This window comes from Hemiscyllium ocellatum, chromosome 3 (assembly GCF_020745735.1).
Source record: "Hemiscyllium ocellatum isolate sHemOce1 chromosome 3, sHemOce1.pat.X.cur, whole genome shotgun sequence".
Taxonomy (NCBI): domain Eukaryota; kingdom Metazoa; phylum Chordata; class Chondrichthyes; order Orectolobiformes; family Hemiscylliidae; genus Hemiscyllium; species Hemiscyllium ocellatum.
This window is the reverse complement of record NC_083403.1, coordinates 75089170-75096738: the sequence shown is the minus strand read 5'-3', so window position 1 is coordinate 75096738 and position 7569 is coordinate 75089170.

Below are 7569 nucleotides of genomic sequence, written 5' to 3'. Positions count from 1 at the left end.
AAATTGCTTTGCCAATCCTATATGATCCACTGAACTGTGGTTTCAAACATTCACACTGTAAAGGCAATAATACTAAGGAATCATCTTTTGGTTGAAATGTTCAGGATATGTCAAGCTTGTTGGCCCATTTCTTCATGATTGTCTGCAATGCTCGAACCTGTTCTTGAGCTATTATGCAGGCTCCCTTGAGCCACTCCCAAAGAATGTTTGAATAGTCTAACATGGAGGGTTCATCTTTCTGCTTTAAAAGCTTTTGTTTGACTAGCTTCAGAGAATCTCTTTTCTTGTGTCTCCAACTAATTAAAAATAGCCAAACTCAATAAACTCAATGGATGAATCTCAGGTGGCAAACAACAAATTTCTGTCCGTTGTTTCAATCATGAGCGTTCTTATGACAGCGCGCTTTGATCATCATTTTGAAGATTTGACAATAACATCCTCAAGCCCTTCATGTCTGCAGTTGGTATGCTGAAGACTTTAACTGTTATTCCCAGAAAACTCATAACTTCGTGAAATATCTAGACATAAAGTTCAAACTTTTATGCAACAGGATGTCCAATGGTAATCCATCTTGCATGAAGAACAGGGCTAATTTCAAAACACTACCTTAACAGTAATTGTGCTCAAGCATATGGCATCTGAGAATTAAGTGGCCATATTCAAAACAGTACTGGTGTCCTACTTTCATTTTTGGTAAGGGTTCTACACCATCTCCTATCACCATACTCAATAATTCCTCAAATTCCGGTACAGGAATTAGAAGTGCTGGCTTGATTTATTTTACGGTTTTCCCAGCATTTGGCTGACACATTTTACAAATCTGCATTAAATCCTTGTGAAGAAGAGGCCAATAAAAATGTCAACTTATATGTGCTTGGCTCTTCCAGATTCCTACATATCATGCCATCGGAATTTCATAAGACATGTGCCTTTCAAGAAACGCCTTGTTGAAAAATGTGTCCTTTTATTGACCTCAACAAAACAATCCAAGTCTCTATAATTATTCAAACACAAATTCAAGATAAAATTAAATGTGCAGCCTTCATAATGACAGGTAGAGGAGAAAAAGGCAAACCAACTGAGCACTGATGTAACCAGCCAGGCTGTCAAGGACTATAACCAGCAGTGCCATTAAAGTGAAATAAAAGAGACTGCAATCCTTCTGAGAATCTGTTCTACTCTATCTAACTGTAGAAGCCTCAAAGTATTCAACTGCTGGTGCCTTAGAGCTGCTGAATTCTCAGCCACAAGTTTACAACCCCTTCGTTTCAAAAGAGAATTTTCAAGCAAGTATTGCAAGCTTGCAATGAGTTTGATATGAATATGACTGTACCAAGTATCTTTTATTCTCATTCGTTTGGCCGAACTGGTCCTCACCCTCAATAATTTCTCCTTTGAATTCTCCCACTTCCTCCAATCAAAAGAGATAGCCATGGGCACCCACATGGGCCCCAGTTATGCCTGTCTCTTTGTGGGTTATGTCGAACAGTCCATGTTCAGCAGTTACACTGGCACCATTCCTCACCTTTTCCGCCATTACATTGATGACTGGATTGGCGCCACCTCGTGCTCCCACAAGGAGGTTGAACAGTTCATTAACTTCACCAATACATTCCATTCCAAGCTTAACTTCACCTGGACCATCTCAGACACTTCCCTCCCCTTCCTGGACCTCTTCATCTCCATCAACACTCAACATCGACATCTTCTACAAACCCAGTGACTCCCACAGCTATATGGACTATATTTCCTCCTACATTGCCTCCTGTAAAAACGCTATCCCTTATTCCCAATTCCCCCGTCTCCGCCGCATCTGCTCCATGGAGGATCAATTCCACCACAGAACATACCAGATGGCCTCCTTCTTTAAGGACCGCAGTTTTCCCTCCCACATAGTCGACGGTGCCCTCCAGCGCATCTCATCCACTTCCTGTACCTCTGTCCTCGAACCCCACCCCTCCAAGGACAGAACCGTCCTAGTCCTCATCTTCCATCCCACCAATCTCCATATACATCACATTATCCTCCGCCATTTCCATTACCTACAAATGGACCCCACCACCAGAGATATATTTCCCTCTCCACCCCTATCTGCCTTCCATAAAGAACATTCCCTCCGCAACTTCCTTGTCAGGTTCATGCCCCCCACCAACGCACCCTCCCCTCCAGGCACCTTCACTTGCCACCACAGGAATTTCAAAGCCTGTGCCCATACCTCCCCCCTCACCTCTGTCCAATGCCCCAAAGGAGCCTTCCACATCCATCTGCACTTCCACAAATGTCATTTACTGTATCCACTGCTCCTGATGCAGTCTCCTCGATACTGGTGAGACAGGACACCTACTTGTAGAGCGTTTCAGAGAACATCTCCGGGACATCCGCACCAACCAACCCCACTAGCGCGTGGCCGAACACTTTCATTCCCCCTCCACTCCACCAAGGACATACAGGTCCTGGGCCCCCTCCATCGCCACCCCCTAACCATCCAACGCTTGGAAGAAGAATACCTCATTTTCTGCCTCAGGACCCTCCAATCCCACGGCATCGTTGTGGATTTCACCAGTTTCCTCATTTCCCCATCCCACCTTACCCCAGTTCCAAAATTCCAACTCAGCACTGCCCTTATGACCCATCCTACCTGTCCATCTTCCTTCCCTCCTGTCCGCTCCACCCTTTTCTCCAACCTGTCACCATTACCGTTACCTCCATTTACCTTTCGCACTCTCAGCTACTTTCCTCCCAGCCCTTCCCCACTCCCATTTATCTCAACACCCCCTCAGCTCACAGCGTCATTCCTGAAGAAGGGCCTTTGCCTGAAACGTTGATTCTCCTGCTCCTCGGATGCTGCCTGACCTGCTGTGCTTTTCCAGCACTACACTCTAGACTCTGATCCCCAGCATCTGCAGTCCTCACTTTCTTCAAGTATCTTTTATCCCAGTCTACTTTAATTTTTATCGATATTTAATAACTGTTGCTTTTCTACGAGGCACTTTCAGCAATAGTTGTTTAATTTTCGATCTTGTTTAAAACTAAAGCTTTGCTGTACAAATTTACAAATTCACAGTTGTGGACCTTTTAGTGGATATGTCTGATGTAGTCGTATCAACAACAGTAATGCATTGTATCACCCTGTTGAGCAAGGATGTAATTAATGATGTGGAAATTTGAAATGGCCTAAAAAGTTAGGTATAAAATAATAAATGGCAAGCGGAAGCAGTAAATAGCAGGAAAGTCACTGGAATTGAGAAGACATTCTCAAATGTGAAGAACACAGAAGACATTCATTTTTAAATCTTTAAAAATGTTGACTTTTAGCAAGCTGATTGCTTCAAAGATATATGACATTATTCCTCATTTAATACACTTAATCAGAGGTATAAACCAGAAAGTAATTACTTTGCAGGAATTTATATATTCATATTGTAATATTTATTTATTATATCCTCACATCCTTTGCTCACTTGCACACTCTAGATTCATTTCCTCACTTGCTGCTCTCACCCATGGCAGAGGAGGTGATGGCCTAGTGGTATTATCACTGGACTATTAACCAAGAGACCTAGGTAATGTTCCAGGGACCTGGGTTCAAATTCTATCACAGCAGATGGTGGAATTTGAATTCAATAAAAATCTGAAATTAAGAGTCTAGTAATGACCGTGAATCCATTGCTGATTTGCGGGGGGGGAAATGCCCATCTGGTTCACTAATGTCCTTTAGGAAAGGGATGCTGCTATCCTTGCCTGATCTGGCTGACATGTGACTCCAGATCTATGGCAACATGATGAACTCTTAACTGACCCCTGGACAATCAGGGATGGACAAGAAATGCTGGTATAGCCAGTGATGCCCTCATCCCAAGAATGAATTTAAAAAATCCATCCTTCCTAGTATCTGGCTCTGATTTTCAAGTTCTCCTCTGGCTTCAGTTTGGGCTCCTCACTTCTCCATCCCCGTATCCATATTCCCTATAACTAGCTCCAGTTTATCACTTCTTACACTAATATCCATCCCATGTCTTCTATGTGTGCCAAAGTCATAGAAGCCAAGATTCACTTAATTGAATTTGCATCATTTGAAATCAAGAAATGGATGAAGGCATTGGGAATAGAAAGGTCTCTGAGACCTGACAACATCCAGTTGAAATGCTGAAAATGTAAGCTCCGAACACCTACCTTAGCCTTGATGAAACTTCATCACCTCCTGAATCCTGTAAGGACTCTATTATATTCTCCCAGTTTTGCTCTCTTTGGTGTGACAGTTCAATGACGAAGCAGTACTTTCAATATGTTTTCTTTTTCCTCAAATTTCCACTTCCAACCTGCTCCACCACTGTGATTGACAGGGCCTTGAGCCCTTTTTGACCCATCTCCTGCTCTCAAAGCAACAATAGCATTCCCTTGTCCTTATTATCCATCCCAAGAGCCTCCACATCAAAGGATCATCCTCCACTATTTCCATACCTCCATAGGGATGCCACAACCAAATGTCTCTTCCTCTCCCCTCCGCTGGCAGCAATCCACAAGAAATGTTCCTTCCATAAAACCCTCGTTCATTCCTCCAACACAGTCAACATCTATTCACCCACCCATCGCCTTTACCCATGCAGTTGCAAAATGTATAACACTTGCCCCTTTAACTCCTCCTTCCTCACTGTCCAAGGTCTCAAACACATGTTCCTATAAAGTAGTGATTTAAGTGTTCTTTCTAACCTATTGTATTTACTACTCACAATACTGTCTCCTCTATATTGTTGAAACCAAACACAGACTGGGTGATTGCTATGCAAAACGTCTATGCTGTTTCAATCATCAGTACAATGTTATGTCTGTAAGAATAACCACAACCCTCTGGTTGGGTTGCATTTTGATACACCATCTTGCTGTCAGGCTAATATTTCTCTCCTAGGCTCCTGCAGTGTTCCAGTAAAGCCCAACATAAATTGGTGAAACAGCACCTCATTTTCTGCTTAGGCATTTTGCAGCCTTCACGACAGAACTCATGTTCCACAACATCCAACCATGAACTCTGGCTGTCCTCCCTTATTAATACAGCCTAACCCCACACCACCCCTTCCATCCCAACTATTATCTTGTTTGCATAAGTTTTCTCTAAGTAGAGGTGACCTATTTTCTGCTTTTAATACATACTCTGCATCAAACTCTTTTCTGTACTACCGTGAGCACTTTCTTTGGCTCTAGCACTTGGGAAACATTCACATCTGTACCATTTGAATTTCCTTCTCCTTTTAATACAGCATTATTCACATCGCTTTTCCTACCCTCTTCAGTTTTGACCGAAATGTTAACTCTTCACGGATACTGTGAGACCTGCTAAGTTTGATCAGCCCTTTCTGTTTAATTTTTAACATGAAGAGTCTGTATACTTTGCATGGTGTTTAGCCTAGGAACTTATAATATTACTTCCAATTTTCTACAGTTTAGGCATTTACAGGATTTTAATGTGATGCCTGTCTTCAGCCAATTTAATTCACTCTTATAAAAGTTCCCTAATTAGCTGCACCCTTAGCCAAACTGCTTCAGTACCACTACAACATTGACATCTGTCTGCAATTTCCTCAGGTTTGCCCTGTACGCAGGAGAAAGTGAGGACTGCAGATGCTGGAGATCAGAGCTGAAAATGTGTTGCTGGAAAAGCGCAGGAAGAAGGGATCATGCCCGAAACGTCGATTCTCCTGCTCCTTGGATGCTGCCTGACCTGCTGCGCTTTTCCAGCAACACATTTTCAGCCCTGTACACAGGAAACAGGATAAATTTAGCTCAGTTAATTCCGAACCCATCAGTCTACTTTCAATCAGTAAAGTGATGGAAGGAGTCACAAACAATGCTATTAAATTTGTACAGCGATAACTTGATCACCAACACTCAGCTTGGACAAAAGAGCTGAAGTTCAGACGTGACGTGGGAATAACTGCCCTTAACATTCAGACTGCATTTGATTGTGTGTGGCATTTAGGAGCTCTAGCAAACGCTAAGTCAATGGGAATCAGGGGAAAGTCTCTCCACTGGTTAAAGTTATACATGACACAAAGAAAAATAGTTGTGATTGATGAAAGTCAGTCATCACAGTCCCAGAACATCACTTCAGACTTCCTCAAGGTTGTGTCTTAGGCCCAACTATCTTCAGCTTCTTCATCAATGACCTTGCTCTGCCTTTAGGTCAGACATGAGATGTTTGCGTAATGTTCAGCACTATCTGCAACTCCTCAGATTTGGAAGCAATCCGTGTTAAATGCACTGTGATTGGACAAGACCCAGGTTTGGGCAGACAAGTGGCAAGTAAAATTCTCCACACAAGTGCCAGACAATGACCATCTCTGTCAAGAGAGATATTCTAACCATTGCCTCTTGACATTCAATAATATTACCACGGATGAATCTCCCACTCTCTGAATCCTGAGGTTACGACTTACCAGAAGCTGAACTGGACTACATATTTAAATATTGTGGTTCCAAAAGTATGTCAGAGGCGAGGAATCCTTCAGCAAGTAACTTATCTCCTGACGCTCAAAGCCTACTCATCTCTATGAAGAACAAGTCAGGGACGTGCAGAAATACTCTCCACACCCCTCGGGAATACAGCTCCACACAGCACTCAGGAAACTTGATACCTTCCAGGACAAAGCTGCCCATTTGACTGATAACACAAACATTAACTCCCACCACTACCAATGGTCAGTGGCATCAGTGTGTACTAGATGCAATTGCAGAAATTCGCAAAGGCTCTTTAGCCAGTACCTTCCATACCCATGACTGCCACCATCTGGTGTTACAAAACCAGCCAATTCAGGAGAACATGATCACCTGCAAGTTCCATTTCAAGACATTTACCATCATGCCTTGGAAATATATCACTGTTCCTTCAGTTTTGCTGGGATAATGGTTCCAGCGTTCCTGGATTTTAGGTTTACATTTTAGTTTTACATTCAGTGATTTGACTGCAGCAACTCAAGAGGATACCACACTATCACATGTTCATGGGCAACTCGGGATAAGCAATAAATGCCAGACCAGCAATGACGTAAATGTCATGAATGAATAGCAAACATAGTTTAGGACAAGCTTGTTACATGGCCTCTGCGTGTAGTTTAATTATAATGGGGATATAACTATACCATGCCATGCACAATGACAGTGTGGGCTTCAATAAACCAGATACTTTTCTTTTGTGTATGTCATTTCCATATATTCATAAGGTAATGTACAAATTTTGTTCCTGAACTACTAATTCACAAGCATGGATCAAGAATGCAGAATGCAGAAAATTATAGCATGTTATTTGGCATGTTATAATCTGAGTTCAATTCTTAGAAAAATGAAAAGTAAAGCTGCATCAGAAAAAGTTAGTACAAAAGTGTGAAGTTGTTGAAAAAAATTAACTGGTCTTCACATATCCTTTAGAAAAGCAAACTGACCAATATTATTGATTCTATTCCATACCAATGTCATGACTCTTAACTATCTTCTTGAGCGGTTTAGTAATCCATACCAATCCCCACAACGACTTCCTCACAGCAACTAGGAGTGGCCAGTGTCAGTGTTGCTGGTGGT